This window comes from Peromyscus californicus, unplaced genomic scaffold, assembly GCF_007827085.1.
Source record: "Peromyscus californicus insignis strain IS unplaced genomic scaffold, ASM782708v3 Scaffold_3__1_contigs__length_106647218, whole genome shotgun sequence".
NCBI classification, from domain to species: domain Eukaryota; kingdom Metazoa; phylum Chordata; class Mammalia; order Rodentia; family Cricetidae; genus Peromyscus; species Peromyscus californicus.
This window is the reverse complement of record NW_026294551.1, coordinates 100,430,460-100,446,576: the sequence shown is the minus strand read 5'-3', so window position 1 is coordinate 100,446,576 and position 16,117 is coordinate 100,430,460. Positions and strand designations below refer to the sequence as shown.

General features: G+C 46.8%; 1 long non-coding RNA gene across 1 annotated transcript in view; it reads right to left on the bottom strand.

The window, feature by feature from the left end:
* LOC128123238 (uncharacterized) overlaps nt 1-10,045 on the bottom strand; it is a 39,646-nt gene extending 29,601 nt beyond the window's left edge. Inside the window, exon 1 of the long non-coding RNA XR_008222610.1 lies at nt 9,479-10,045. This is a non-coding gene — a long non-coding RNA (uncharacterized LOC128123238). The remainder of the gene's footprint in view (nt 1-9,478) is intronic.
* Between the last annotated feature and the right edge of the window lie 6,072 nt (nt 10,046-16,117).

The following is a 16,117-nucleotide window of genomic DNA, read 5'->3' as shown; positions in this document are numbered from 1 at the left end:
TAAAGATGTGTGCCTCAAATTTCATTTTTTCTTAGAGCTGACATTTATTTCCATTGTGCATACATACCACAATTATGAAAGAATTGTTTTTGTTTGTTTGCTCAGTATTTGTTTATTTTGCATGTGTGTGAGTCAGAGGACAAATTTCAGGAGTCAGTTCTCTCCTTCCACCCTGAAGGTTCCAGGAGTTGAACCCAGGTCATTGACTTGACATGTGTCTTAACCCATGGAGCCCTTTCACAGGCCTTGAGAATTGTTTTTAAATAAATTTAAACAGTATTATTTGGTATCAGCACATGTTTGATTTGGGTCCTTGTGTTAATATGCCCAAGGTTGTATAAAAATTTCTCAGGCAAAAGGAGTCACCAGTGGACAAAGTATCAAAAGCCCTGCTATGGAGAAGGCTTTGTAGCCCTATCCCTGCAGTGGCGGGGTCTTCATGTCACACAGGGTCACCTGTCTCAGGATGGGGCCCCAGGAGCAGACCCTAAGACAAGGATCCTACTGCAAGCAATTTATGCAGAGGCCTTCACAGGAAGCGTTGGTGGGGTGGGAAGATGAGGCAGGAACGAGGGACGGGCATCAAGTCCGTGTGTCAAAAGACCCATTGCAAACTCCAGGCATACTGTGAGAACCATGGCTTAGTTTCCCACACAGAGCTGAGGACTCTGCAGTATCACCCACTAATTCCCAGAACCAGGAACTGCGGGCAGTGCATTCTTTCCCTGACACGTCCAGCCTTCCCAAAGTACGGACAGATGTTGCTGTTAGCCAGGGAAGCCCTTAGGATAGAAGATGCACAAGAGACAAAGGTGGATGCTGAGAGGTGAGTGGGTTACCTCATTGGCAGGACAGCACTGAGTGACAAGCTGGTCTGTGTCCAGTCCGTTTGAACTGATGTCAGCATTCATTTCCACAAACCTACCTGGTGGCACATAATTGCAGCATCAGGCTGAGGCTGGAGGATTGCCAATAGTTCAAGGCCAGCCTGAGCTACTTAATGAGTTTGAGACCAGCCTGTATAGATAGCAAATTCCGGGCCAGCCAGGGCTACACAGCAAGATCCTGTCTCAACACATACATTTACAGCGGGGCATCTTGAACATGAAGCCAGCCCAGGTCACAGTGTATTTTGGGTAGGGGAAGGGGAGAGAAAGGAAAGGCCTGGCTGTGGAGAGAGCTCAGTCATTGCCGTGCTCTCCTGGCAAGCCTGTGGACCTGAGTTCAACCCACAGAACCCATGTGAAAGACCCAGGTGTGGTGGTGAACGTTTGCCTCTCAGGGCTGGGAAGGTGGAACAGGGGCATCTCCGGGGCTCACTGGCTAACCAGTTCCAGGTAGTGAAAGACCTTGTCTCAAGAAATAAAGGTGGGCAGTACCTGAGATTGGACCCCAACATCTACCCACATGTGCACACATGTGAACATACACACAAAGAAAGAAGAAAAAGAGAAACGAAGGAAAGAAAGAAGGAAGGAAGAAGGGCTGGGAAGATGGCTCAATGGTTAGGATGGCAACTCACAATCATCTACACCTCCAGTTCCAGGGGATCTGATGCCTTCCTTCTTCTGGATCCTCAGGCATCAGACATGCATGTGATGAACAAAAACGCCCACACACATAAAATTAAATAAATGAAAGTTTTAAGAAGAAAAGAAAAAGCCACATTTACTTGGTTTTTAAGATGCAAGACACCATTACCTTTATGATGGGCCCATACAGAATTACATTTTCTCCAAACTTCAAAGAAAAACTTCATTGAATTCATACCAAAAGCATTCTAATCTCAGAAAGGTTAAGAGTTTAAAAGAAAGTGTCTCCAGCTTGATATGAGACGTCTCTGTCTTGCTGCCCCCGTAAGAAAGCTTCTACCATCCTGACCCTCTGTCCCAATCTGAGTTTAGAAAATAGGGCTATTTTGTTTGCAAGTGCGTTGCAGCTCTGAAGTTCAGTGATTTTCTATTTCTTCACACTGTCTTTGTCATAGCAATACAATGCTCATTTCCATTTCAAAAACTATCTCTGCCTACTCCACGTCTTCAAACAAAACTCAGATCCCTGCTTAATATTAAAAATAAATAAATAAAAAGAGCAACTTCGATATCCGGGCACCCACCTAAAAGCAACAAAGGAAGTCACTGTGCTTCCTCCACTAAGCCACTCTCATTAAAATGCACATTTATTAATTAGGTGCCTCAGAGGCTGGCTAATTTTGTTACAAGGAGAAAGGAAGAAACCGAACATTTATTAATGGACTCCCAGCAGCTGTGCTAATGGCAAGAGATACAGCATTTCACACAATCCCAACTGCAGCCAGGAACAAAAAACAAGATTGTCACTTGCCCCGAGTCATTTCTCTGGCAAGCCACAAATTTGGGAGGATGCTGGCAGATCCATCTACCGATACTCACAGCTTAATAAACACAGAGCACAGAGAGGCAGCTGAGAAGGGTGAAGGAGAAGGAAAAACGGGGAAAAGGGGAGGTAGGAGGATTCCGCCCTCCAGAGTTGTACCCACTCATAACGCTGGACCACATGATGTTGCTAGGAAACAAGACGTTTCCTGATTCCTAAAGATGGAAGGTGGATTATCCCACAAAAACAGGAAAAAACTTTCCCTTTCCTTCTTCCATCTTTTGCCCTGTTTACTTATTTGTTTACTTATTCAGTTATTTGTTTTTATTGTGTGTGAGAGAGTATGGAACAAGAGTGCTACCACACATTTGTGAAAGTCAGAGGACAACTCTCAGGAGTAGGCTTTCTCCTTCCACCCTGGGCTCTGGAGAACGAACTCAGGCCATCGGGTTGTGAGGCAAGTGCCTTTTCCCCACAGAGCCATCTCACCTGCTGCCTTTTGTCATCTTAAGCATTCTACACAAGCCCACCAAACCCTTGGGCTTCAAATTCTTTTTAAATCTTTCCTCTCATTCACTTTATTCAGCATTTCATTTTTCATTGTGTTTTTCCTTCTTCATTCTCAACATTTCTAGAGCATAATAAATCTGGCCCCTTTATAATCCTGCATGAATCTCTAAGACTTTGTTTTCTAAGTCCAGGATAATAAAATAAAAGCTGTAACTACACATTAAGCTCTATTAAGACGGCTGTCAAGAAAGTGTAGACTGTACAAAGACAATGAGGAGGATCTAGGCTGTCCCAGACACTGGCATCTCTGTCACCCAGTGTCATAGTTCCATCTTTGAGATTCATTTCTTTAGCTATGCAAATGCCAGCAGGGAAACTATGGAATCCTGAGACAAGTCCTTGTTATGATTTGAGAATGGGAGGGAGGACAGAAAAATGCATGGCCCCCCTTCTTAGAAAAATTTAATAGGAGCTGGAGAGAGCAAGCAAATGTAAGGACCTGGGTTTGACTCCCAGCACCTGGTTTTAAAAAAATACAAGCTGGGAGGGCAGTTCATGTTTGTGATCCCGGCACTAGGGAGGCAGCGACAGGTGGACCTCTGGAGCCAGCTGGCCAGCCTGCCTAGCCTACTTGCTGAGTTGCAGAACAGAGAGAGATCCTGCCTCAAAAATTAAGGTGGTTGACTCCTGAGGAACTACACCCAAGGATGATCTCAGGCCTATACACATGCATGTGCATGCATGCATGCACAAATACAAACACACACACACAAAGAAAAAGGAAAATTCAGGCAGACACTAATTTTCTATACATATTTGATATCCCAAAGTGAGAGCCACTATTTGAATGGCTGTACCTAAATCTCTCTGGACCACAGTTGAGGCATCAAGACATGGGTTACAGAGCTGGAGAGATGCTCAGCTGGTAAAAGTGCTTGCAGCCAAGTCTGAAGACCTGAGTTCAATCCCCGGAACCCACACAGTAGAGGACAAAAACCAACTCTCTGGTTTCCACACACACCATGGCAGGCATATGCCCATACCCAACCACAGAAGCAAAATAAACAGTAAATGTAATTTTTTAAAGAAGTGGGCTAAGGGACATGAATATCTACCATTAATTTAAAGTGGACTGATTGGAATTCAGATATCCTTGCAATGCTTTTGAGCTCATCTACAAGTGTGGTTTGATAAAATAATGGTGTACTGGCCTAGCCAAGATGATACATTAGTGTAGCTGAAGTTTTCCTGTGCCCCACCTGGCCCGTGGTCAGGACAAATCTCTCTCATGCACCAGTCCTGCAGCTGCTTGGACCCAAGTAAACACACAGAGGCTTATATTAATTAAAACTGCTCAGACGCCGGGCGGTGGTGGCGCACGCCTTTAATCCCAGCACTCGGGAGGCAGAGCCAGGCGGATCGCTGTGAGTTCGAGGCCAGCCTGGGCTACCAAGTGAGTTCCAGGAAAGGCGCAAAGCTACACAGAGAAACCCTGTCTCGAAAAACCAAAAAAAAAAAAAAAAAAAAAAAAAACTGCTCAGCCATTAGCTCAGGCTAACTATTAACTAGTTCTTACACTTAAATTAACCCATAATTCTTATTTATGTTTAGCCATGTGGCTTGGTACCTTTTCCCAGTTCTGCCTTCATGTCTTGCTTCCTCTGTGCCTGGCTGGTGACTCCTGATTCTTCCCAGAATTCTCTTCTCAGCTTGCCCTGCCTATACTTCCTGCCTGGCTACTGGCCAATCAGCACTTTATTTATTAACCAATCAGAGCAACACATTCACAGCATATAGAGCAATATCCACAGCACATTAGGCTATCAAATGTTGTCATTTTTGTTCTGTTTTGTTTTGTTTTGTTTTTCTATAGGATGCAGGGAGCATTAAATTTTCCCTCTACTCTCTAAAGTTCGTTCATTTGAATCTCTGGAATAAGCTGGTAGGCAGTAGGGAATTAATTGAAGAAGGGGCAGCTAAATTTACCATGAGTACCAGGAGCCTCACAAACCTAAAACTCAGAGACAGCCAGGTAGTTGTGTTTACAAAGCTCATAGAAGAAGAGCAGGGCAGAATAGGTACTTGGGGATCTCTCTATGAATCCCAGGCTGGCCTCAAACTTGTGGCTATCCTCCTGCCTCAGCCTCCAAAATGTTGGGATTATAGGCATGTACCACCACACTGGACACATGCAGAAACAGTTCCTCAAGAGCTGCTTGTGGGATCTGGGGAGGGGGAAGAGCTGGCCCAGAAAGGGGAGTAACTGGTTGTGGCCAAGTGTCTCCAGGCCACAGCCTGAGTTTTTCCAGAGATATGAGCTTTGGTTGATAGGATTTCACACAGGAGACATGAGATGATTGCATTCCTGCTTTGGGAACTTCCACCAGAGAAGTCAGAGGTACAGCTCTGTGTGCTCCAGGGGAGTCAGAGGAGCACAAGACAAGAGAGTACGAGGTCAGAGGGGCTGCGGATTTCCTTTAGTTCAAAGCTCTCAGCATGCGAAAGCACTGTGCTTTGAGGTGTTATTTTCTGGGCCTCAAAAAAGGCAGAAAGGTGGACGAAAGTTCTGAGTGGTCAGAACTCGGGGGTAGTCAGTGATAAGAGTCCTCTGCCGGGTGCTAGGGGTGAGTTAGCTGCCGGCTGAGTGTGCTTCTCTGTGGCTCATTAGCCAGCTCCCTCCAGGGATGAATGGAGGAAGTAGGCTGGATGTCTTCTGTCAGCTTTCTGCCCTCTTACCCCCAGCTGGGCATGCCTGCTGGGGACTCAGATGACCTACAGCCTGAGGACAAGTGTATCTCCACTGAGGTACACAGGAGTGCAGACTGAGTCCAGGGCTGGGGGTGGAGCTCAGATTGGGAGACTGTGTTCTTAGCAGGCACAATGCCCTGGTTCAATCCCCAGCACCATTTAAACCCTGCATAGTGGGGTATGCCTGGAATCCCAGCACTCACAGGGTAGAAGCAGAAGGGGACATCAGAAGTTCGAGGTCAGCCTGGGTTACAAAACGTGTTCAAGGTCAATCTGGCCTATATAAGACCTGTCTCAGAAAAAAATATATATATATATATATATATATATATATATATATATATATATATATATATATATATATATATATATATATATATATATATATATATATATACAGAAGCCATCCTGGATGTCCTGCCCCACTGAGCTCCCAGATAGTCCCAGCCCCAGCTGCAATGCTCACAACAGAACCCAGCCAGAGCCCCAGCTGAGCCCAATCAGCACACAGAAGCCTGGGAGAGAATGGCAAACTGATGTTTAAGCTACCAGGTTTCACAGCAAGAGCTAACCAGAAGGAGCTGTGAGAATTAATTTAGAGTTGTCCCAAGGCACTAAGGGTTCCCTGTGTGTCAGCAGATTCACTCCTGCTATGATTGGTCCATCTGACAAGGGAAGAAACTGGGATTCAGAGAGAATGGTACTGAGCTGGGACGCAGCCGCACAGCTGGACACCACAGCCGCACAGCTGGACACAGCCGCACAGCGGGACACAGCCCCAGACTGCCCGGCTGGACTCCTGCTGTTCCCTTGGCTCGGGACCAGTCTCTAACCATGGAAGCCTGCTGGAAACGGAGCTAACTGCGTTCCTCTCTGGCAGCCCTGGGTCTTCCTCTCCCAGGCGACTCACTAGGAAAGGTCCACTGGTCACAGATGGCACAGATAGCAAAGATGGTGCCCGCTGCTCAGTGCTGGCCCCCACCATGCCAGCTCGGCATACCAGAGCCACGCTCTGGTCCTTTCCATGGGAGTCTGCCGCATGCAGCCTCCAGAAAGAACAGATAGAGCCCAGGTTGGCCTCAAGCTCCTAGCTATCCCGCTGCCTCAGTCTCCTGGGTTCAAGAACGACAGGCCTGCACTATCAGACCCAGTTCCAAATAACAGATAACTTTTGAACCCTCACACTGGCGCCTGTGAGGAGGTCCTTGACTCGTTGTTCAGGTAAGGAAACCAACACGGGGATGCGGGGTCGGCTGCAGCTCACACCTAACACTAGGTTCAAACTTCAGTCCACCCAGCTCCAAACCTACCTCTGTGGCAGCACGCTTCCTCACCAAGCCTGCGATGGCCCACACTGCTTGGGACCTAGAGATTTGTCCCAAAGCCAGAAGATGGATGCAGCTAATTTCCATTAGGACTAATGGAAGACAGAAGGGATTGTTTTTCTTATAATTAGAAGAGAATTCAGCCTTCACAGACAATGAGCCTAATATCTCAGCTTACGTAACAAAAGAAAGAGATGGCAAATGGATGTAATTAAGGGAGAGAAGAAACTATTTGGATTAGTGGCCTTGGAAGTGATGAGGCGAGGGTCCGGTGTAATTCTGAACAGAAACGTCCCTGCTGCCTGTCTGGGTAGATTTCAGATCCTCATAGCCAAGCATGAGGCAGTCTCTCACTGACCTGGAACTTGCCGATTTAGACTAGATTGGCTGGCCAGAAAACCCCGGATCCAGCGTGTCCACCTCCCCAAGGCTGGGATTACAAACACACAGTCTCCACACCTGACTTTTACATGGGCACTGGCCATCTGAACTCAGGTTCTTATGTGTGTGGCAAGCGCTTTATGCACCGACCTAAAGAGTCCCCATGCCCTCCTGTGCTTCAGTTGACTCAGCCTACCCAATATGTATTTACAAACCTAAATCCCAGTTCCATCTCTTGGTGGCTGCATAACATTGGGCAGGGGTTACCCATTCTGAACGCTGTTTTGTGATCTATCTGTAAGAACACAGCAGTCACTTCTCCAGGATTGTCACAAAGGCCCTTAGGAGGAATGCTTAGAAAATGCATGGCACACCCTCGGTCCTTATTAGTGGTCCCTTTCCTTCCAGCATCTTATTCCCAGGAGGAAGGGGGGCCTGGAAGAGCTGGGAGATGTGCACAGGATCTCAAGGGACTGGTTTTCACCCAGTCTTCTCATTTTCTCTTCTTGGCTATCGATTGCAGCAACACAAGCATTTTTTGCTTCTTATAAAATAAATCAATATCCCATTAGCTAACATGGTGCATAGCTGTCCAACACAGGCAGCTGGTGGGAGCCTGCTGGGGCTGCAGGGCCAGAACTCAGGTTCAGTCCTAACAGATGCAGCCCTTTTTCAGAGGCATGGGTCACTGATAGGAGACGGTCAGCCTTAAGCTCTTTGTGGTGTGTGGCCCTCAATGTCCCTCCACTGGATCTCACATCAGCCACAAAGAGATCCCTGCAGAACTAACCCTGCGACAGAATCCATTCATTTGACAAACACTGATGGAGTCCTTGTCTTGAAGCCCTGGGCACCACAGTCAGCACTGCGTAAACTATCTGTGATACCCGTGCTTGTAATCTCAGAACTCAGGAGGTTATCACCCTTGGCTACATAGCAAGTTTGAGACCAGCTTGGGCAGTGCGAAATTCTGTCTCAAAAAACAATAACAACAAACAAGCGAACAAGGGCTATGCAAATGGGGCCCCTGTGAGTAGAGGGCTTGCCATGCAAGCATGGGAACCTAAGCTGAATCCCCCAAAACCCATTGTGATCCCGGTGCTAGAGAGGTGGAGACAGGTGGATCCTGGGGGCTCACTAGTCAGCCAGCCAAGCCAAAATTGCCAAGTTCCAACCCAGTGGGAGATCATGTCTTAAAAAATAAGAGCTCCCAAGAAATAACACCAAGGTTGTCCTCTGGCCTCCCTGCACAAATGTACACACATGCAACTGCACACACAAGAACACACACATCTACAGGTGTAATGGTACACACCCACAGTACTTGGAAGGCTAAAGCAGGAGGACTTTGAGTTCAAGACCAGCCTTGGCTGTATAACGAGACCCTGTCTCTGAACATTTTCTAACGAGGCTGGGGAGATGGCTCCTCAGAGGAAGGCTACCACACAAGCCTGATGCCCCAACCTCGGTCCCTGGATGCCATGCACATGTGAGGAGGAAGTCAAACACACAAGATACATTAATAACACATAAAAAAAATGAAAAAAACCCACAAATGCCTTGAAGTGCCGGCGGCGCTCCCCTGGCATTGCTTACTCGGCTGCTCTTCTCACCCACTCACTCACCCTTCATTCACTCCCTCAGGCATGCCTCTCCTTCTGCTCCTTCAGATAAGAGAACCCACAGAAGAGTTCAAGGGAACTTTCCTATCCCTTGCCTGTCCTTACAGGAGGAGGAGGTCACAAGAGAAGGCACTGTCTTTCAGCAAAGGGTGTGACTTACGCATCACAATTCCATTTTTGTACAAAAAGAATTCCATCGTGACCAGACAATGGAATCCCATTAAAGCTTCCAGTGTGATGAAGGGCTAAAAGCACAGGTGTCCTCAGAAGTCACTCTCCTGTGGAGGCCCCCAGGCTTAAAGGAATGTCTCAACCTCAGGTCACATGTCCAGCCTGGATTTAATAATCAAACAGCCATCCCTCCACCAGCATGCCAGCAGGGCAGGCTGATTCTCATGGGCAAGCTATGGTGCAGCCAGGAGTGGTGGCTAACACCTCCCTCGCAGCACTTAAGAGGCTGAGATGTGAGGATCACTACTTCAAGGCCAGCCTGGGAATGATGGGAAGTGTGGGCAACTTGACAAGCTCTAGACTCACCCGAGAGATGGTCAGGGGGCATCCTGTGGAGATGAGGACATGACTGCTCCAAAGTATGACTGAAGAAAAGGTTTTTATTATAGATGCTGTTAGTCAACTCAGAACCGCCCACATGCCAGAACCATGGACTCTGTAACAGGTACTTGTGATGCTGAGAGAGCCTGAGGCCAGCACAGGCAGGCTTGGTATGCTAGTAGGCACCAAGGTTAGCCATTGTTTCCAGGTTTGGTTTAGGATCTGACAGTCTTATCTAGGTTAACCAAGGTGGGAAGACCCACCCGCTGTGGGAGGGTCTTCCCCAGGCAGGGCATCCTGGACTGCACAAATGTAGAACGAGAAGCAAACAGCAATGAGTTTGCATTTATCCCTCAGTTTCCTGTGATTGTGGATGTGACGTGGAAAGAGCTGCTTCAAGCTCCTGTAAGCCTGACTTGTCCTCCATGATGAACCTTGAACTGTGAACGAAATAAACCCTTTGTCTCTTCAGTTGCTTTTACCAGAGGATTTTATCACAGCAACGATAGAAGAAACCAAGACACTGGACCACAGAATGAAACCCTGTCTCAAACAAAACAAAACAAAACATAAGAAACAGCAGGGGGAGGCCTAGAGAGATGGCTGCTCTTCCAGAGGACACAGGTTCAATTTCCAGCTCCCACATGGCAGCTCACAGCTGTCTATAACTCTGTTCCAGGGGATATGATGCCCTCTTCTGGCCTCCACAGGCACAGCACACACATAATGCACAGATATACATGCAGCCCGTACACATGGAATAACAAAATAAATCAAAATTTTAAAAAAGGGCAGGAAAGCAAATTGCAGGATTAAAACAATACAGAAACTGCAAAAGTGCAACATAAGAAATACTAGTTTTAGAAAGTATTCTCAAAAGCAATTCTTTTAAAACAATATTATTTCTAGCCGGGCGGTGGTGGCGCACACCTTTAATCCCAGCACTCGGGAGGCAGAGCCAGGCGGATCTCTGTGAGTTCGAGGCCAGCCTGGACTACCAAGTGAGAGTTCCAGGAAAGGCGCAAAGCTACACAGAGAAACCCTGTCTCGAAAAACCAAAAAAAAAAAAAACAATATTATTTCTAAAATACTGGTAATATATTATAAACGTGCTTTTAAAATAATGACAATAAGGTTACTGTTCTTCTTAAGGCTAAGGGTCCTAAAACCTGAAAAGACTTCTCTACAAAGGGGTAGTCAGAAAGTAATTTTGTTTTTCGTTTTACAGAGTTTTCTAAAAGCCTGATTGTATCTCTCCGTTTCAAATGTTAAAATAGCTACCTTTGTTAATATTTATCTATCATATGTTAACTGTTCATGTAGACTATCTCACTGAATACACAAAAGCCCTCTAAGAGCTGTGCTGTGTCCTTATTTGGAAATGAGGTTGGGAAGAGGAACAAATAGAAAGGTCCAGAGCCTGCTCCCCAGCCCCTCGTCCATCTGCAGGGTCCTGGCATAAGATTTTGTTGTGTGCATTAGTGTTTTGCCTGCAGGTCTGTCTGAGAGTGTTGGCTTCCCTGGAACTGCAGCCACAGACAACCGTGAGCTGCCAAGGGGGCACTGGGAACCGAACCTGGGTCCTCTGCAAGAGCAGCCAGTGCTCCCAACCACTAAGCCATCTCTCCAGCCCCCTGAGGTAAGATTTAAGTTTAAATAGAGGTCAAAAGGTCTGCCAAACTGCGCAGTCTTGACCACTGTGTGGCCCTGGCCATCGGTGACCTGTCACTGTCTGGGATCCTGTCTCTCTTGTCAGAGCTCTTTTCAGGAGTCAAACTCCCCTCTGGGCTGGCACCAGACTTCAGCCTTTTCCTTCTCCCAGCAGGAGACTCCTGGGCAAATTTCAATTTCTTGGGGTCCATTGTCTCAAAAGTCTGATAGCCCAAGGGAAGAACAAAAGTGTCTCCTGTTAGAATATCTGCACTCCTGCCAGGATGGGTATAGTACCGTGCCTTGCCAACATGGCGGGAAGCTGACAGTTGGACCCAGGGCTTTTATCTCATTCAAAAACTGCAGATCCCGAAAGGAAGCTGCCACCAAAATCAGTTCTATTGGTCACTGGCCATTTTCACACTGCTATGACAAAAATGCTGACAGAAAGGACAAGAGGTTACCTTGGCTCACAGTCCCTCAGAGGGGAAAGATGTAGCAGTGGGAACACCTCCAGCTATAGTGACATAACCCCATGGGGAGGTTGGTCACATGACAGACCATGATAGAGAAAAAAACAAGAGGACACGGGAGCACATCTCACCCTCAGGGGCCTACCTCTAGTGACCTACTTCTGCCATCCAGGTCCCACCTCCTTAATTGTTCCCGAGCCTTCAAAATAGGGCCACCAGCTGGGGGGACCAGCCACTCAAAACATGACCCTGTTGGGGATGTTTCAAACCCAAACCACAGGCGTAGCTTACTCTAGAACCAAAACTAGTACATAGGGGTCTATGCTGGGTTCAGGGGCAAGGGCTAGGAATGTCCCACTTGAGTCTCCTCTGTGACTAGAGGCAAGTCTCCCGCTCCCGATACTCAACATCTCTGTTAGGTCCTCTAGGTGTGACTCCTGTGACCTGACCATCCTCATCCTCCACTCCTCTGCACCTTCCTCTCGCATCCTAGCTGCTTCTAGGTCTCTGTGTCTAGGATCTTCCATGAGCTCCACACAGCTCCTTTGCCCACGCACTTCCTGTCGCCTCCAATGCTTTTCCCATCATCCTTCACCTGAAACCATTGTTCAAGTCTCCGTTGAGAACTATTTAGAATCAGAAGGAGTTCTAATTTTAAAACAAAATTAGAAGTACATGCAGTGGGGCAGAAAATCTGAAGGGTGAACATCTCCCCACACAAAACAAAATACCCTTGTTGGGACATTCATTAGTTATGATTATCTCTTGCCAAGTGACAAACTATTCCAAAACTTAATGGCTTACAACAACAATGATCCATCTATTCACAGACATATAATTTGGGGAGGGCTGGGGGGAAGCAGCAAAGCTATTCCAGGCAGTCATCAAAAGGGTAGGTATAAGAGAGCTACATCTTAACTCACAGGATGCTCCTGTTGCAAGCTGGGACCTTGTGGGGGAGGGGGTACAGACCTCAGTCTCTTTTTACACAGGCCTCCCATGGGATCCTTACAACATGAAGGCTGCCTCCAAAGAGCAAGCATAAGCAAATGTTCGGGGCTTGTTTATGGCTTCACAGCCACACACCGTTACTTCTGCTAAACTCAAGTAGTAGCAGACTCACAAGGGGAATGAAGAGCTTAACTACTAGTGATGGTAGAAAGTTCTAGAATAGCATGTGAGGCAAGAGACACGGCTGTAGCCACCTTGCCACAAAAGGCACAGTGGCTTTCCTGTGACCTTCAGATAATCCTTTTAGAATTTCTAATCATTTCTCCAGATTTTGAAATAGGAACCATGCAACAGAAAACAGAATCCAGGACCTGGGATATCAGCCCATTATGCCCAATATCCTAATGGTGATGGGTCTCAGGGACTATCAAAGGAGGTAGACAAGCCCCAGGCAACACAAGATCAAAAATCTTTCCTCCTACCCTCTTTACGTTATTGGTTACCATGGTGAAGAGAAAGCTAGAATTAGGAGGCAACTGGAGACCTTCTCAAAATATTAATTAGAGCCTATAAGATCTTTCTCAAGGATCTTACATGGCTGGGGATTGCTCTGTGGATAAAGACACTTGCTGCCAAGCCTGATGAGCTAAGTTCAGTCACTAGGTCTTTTACAGTGGAAGGAAAAAACCTACTCTCAAAAGTTGTTCTCTAGTCGGGTGATGGTGGCACACACCTTTAATCCCAGCATTCAGGAGGCAGAGGCAGGTGGATCTCTATGAATTCGAGGCCAGCCTGTTCTACAAAGAGAGTTCTAGGACAGCCAAGGTTACACAGAGAAACCCTGTCTCAAAAAAAAAAAAAAAAAAAAGTTGTTCTCTGTCCTCCAGATATGTATATATATGCACGTTAAAACATCCCATCCTGCAGGGAAGCCCATTAAGACAAAAGGTAAACAACTCAAAAGAGCTTCAGGAAGTCCCTGAAACCGATCAGATTCTCTTGCTCCCTCCCTCTCAAGAGTAAACAGTAAAGACTCCTGAGAGTCCCTCTCAAACAAGACAAGCTGCAGACTCTTGAGCCCAGACCAGCTACATGGAAGAAACATGAACCAGCCAAGCTGCCTGGAAGAGGTTTAAACTAGCTGAGTCACTTGGAAAGGACACTCTTCAGCCTATTGAGCTGCCTGCAGGCTGTGCAGTGGGCTCTGTTTCCAGCTTTTGTGAGCTGTCACCCATGCTGGGGTGGGCTTTGGTGGTGCAGCTGCCTTTGAGTCATTTCTGCTCCTATAAGTGACCCCTCACCTAAATTCCTGGAAGTAACCCCAAAACAACTCACTGGTTCACAAAGTTGGACTTTGGTGGTATCTATACTTTGATCTGTCATGGGCTCCCTAACTTAAGTGAGTAGATTGAAGGAACAAAGGGCCATTTATCAACAAATTACATTCAGGGATGAGGGAGAGAACAGGGCCTGGGTCAGCCCTACAATGTCTCAAGAACAACTCCTGCAAACCCCTTGAAACTTACCCAAGTATGTCCAAAGATAAAAGCTCAGCCAATTAAAACTGTACTAATGTAACTGCTGCTTGCTTAACCAATTATGTTTGAGATGACCTAACTGTCCCTGAAATACCCCTAGCCACGCTTAAACCTGCACACTCCTCTTGGGGTCATCATCATTTTGTACAGGTAAATGATCCCCACATATGCTGGTAAATAAATACTCTTTGCTCTTACATACTTTTTGAGTCTGGGGTCTCCTTCAGCATTTCCTCCGACCCCAACAGATGTGTGTATGGTGTCTCACCAGGAAGTCTTGTTATATAACAACACATATGCTTGCATGGAGAAAAACACATAAATGTAACTTTAAAAAAAAACAACTTCTTTTCCACAAGACCACACAGAAGCGCACATACAGGCCCATGCAAGGCCCACGAGAGCTCAAGGTTAAGGAGGACTCTTGGGACAGTGTCTTCTGGATATATCATCGCCACTTCACTCATGAACTCACAGCAGTGTGGTTGTCTGAACAAATCCTGCACAAGATCAAGCCAGCCAACATTCCAGAACAGATGCAATCCCATCCACATCTAAGGACTACTGGTAATCGAAGCCTGCTGAGGTAGGAAGAGTCAGTTTCCACAGGGGTGTGACCCTCAACAGTTGTCCATGCTCCAAGTGAATACAAGTAGCACTAATTAGACTCAGTGGTTATTGTCTTTGTTTGCTTCCTGGTGCTATGATAAAACAGTCTTAACAGAAACAACTTGGGGAGAAAAGAGTTCATTTCAGTTTACAATTCCAGGAAAGAGTCCATCACCGAGGGCAGGAACTCAAACAGGAACTGAAGTAGAAGCCATGGAGGATTACTGCTTGCTGAATTTATCTCTGGCTGCCTTCCAGGACTTCTCATACATCCCAGGGCCACCTGCTCAGGGATGGCACCGCCCACAGTGGGCTGGAACCTTCCATATCAATCAACAATCAAGACAATGCCTCATAGACATGCCCCCAGGCTGGTCTGGTCCGAACAGTCCCCTAGTCAAGACTCCCACAGCAAACTCTGACAATGTCAAGCTGGTAGCTGAAGCTAAGTTATTAAAAAGGAAGATGAGGAGGCTGCCTAGATGGCTCAGGTAAAGCCATCTGAGTTTGATCCTTGGGACCCACATCATGGAAGGAGAGAACCAACTCTCCCAAGTTGTCCTCTGACCTCCATATGTGTGCCCATACACACAGTATTAAAATAAATGTGACTTTTGGCCGGGCGGTGGTGGCGCACGCCTTTAATCCCAGCACTCGGGAGGCAGAGCCAGGCGGATCTCTGTGAGTTCGAGGCCAGCCTGGGCTACCAAGTGAGTTCCAGGAAAAGGCGCAAAGCTACACAGAGAAACCCTGTCTCGAAAAGCCAAAAAAAAAAAAAAAAATGTGACTTTTTAAAAATGAGGATGTGAATTGGAAGAGGGACATAGTGAGGAGATCTAGGAGGAATCTGGGAAAGTGGGTGGTAGATATTATCAAAATACACTATATACATGTATGGTTTTTTTATTTTTAAAGATTGTTGTTTTGAGACAGGGTCTCTCTATGTAGTCCTGGCTGTCCTGTAACTCACTGTGTAGACCAGGCTGGCCTCAAGCTCACAGAGATCCTCCTGCCTCTGCCTCTCAAGTGCTGGAATAAAAGGTATGTACCACCACATTCAGACTAAAGAATTTTTAAAGATTTCATGCACACACATAGCCATGGCCAGCTATACGGAACTGGACAGTGCCAGGGCTGAAAAGGAAAATATCAAAAGCCTTCAAGAATTCCCAAGATTCTTCTGTCTGGAAGTCCTCTTCCTGTAGGTCCTTCTTTCAGTGGGCAGCAGCCTCCCCTGGGAAGTGTTTCACAGTCCTACAGGTGAGACAGTGTTAACCTCCCCAGGGGAGGAGGGCTGGTGGGCTGTCACAGGTCTGTAAACCTAGCCTTTGGGAGTCTAAAGGAAGATGACCATAAGCTGGACGCCAACCTGGAGTACACAGAAAATTCACAGCCAGACTGGG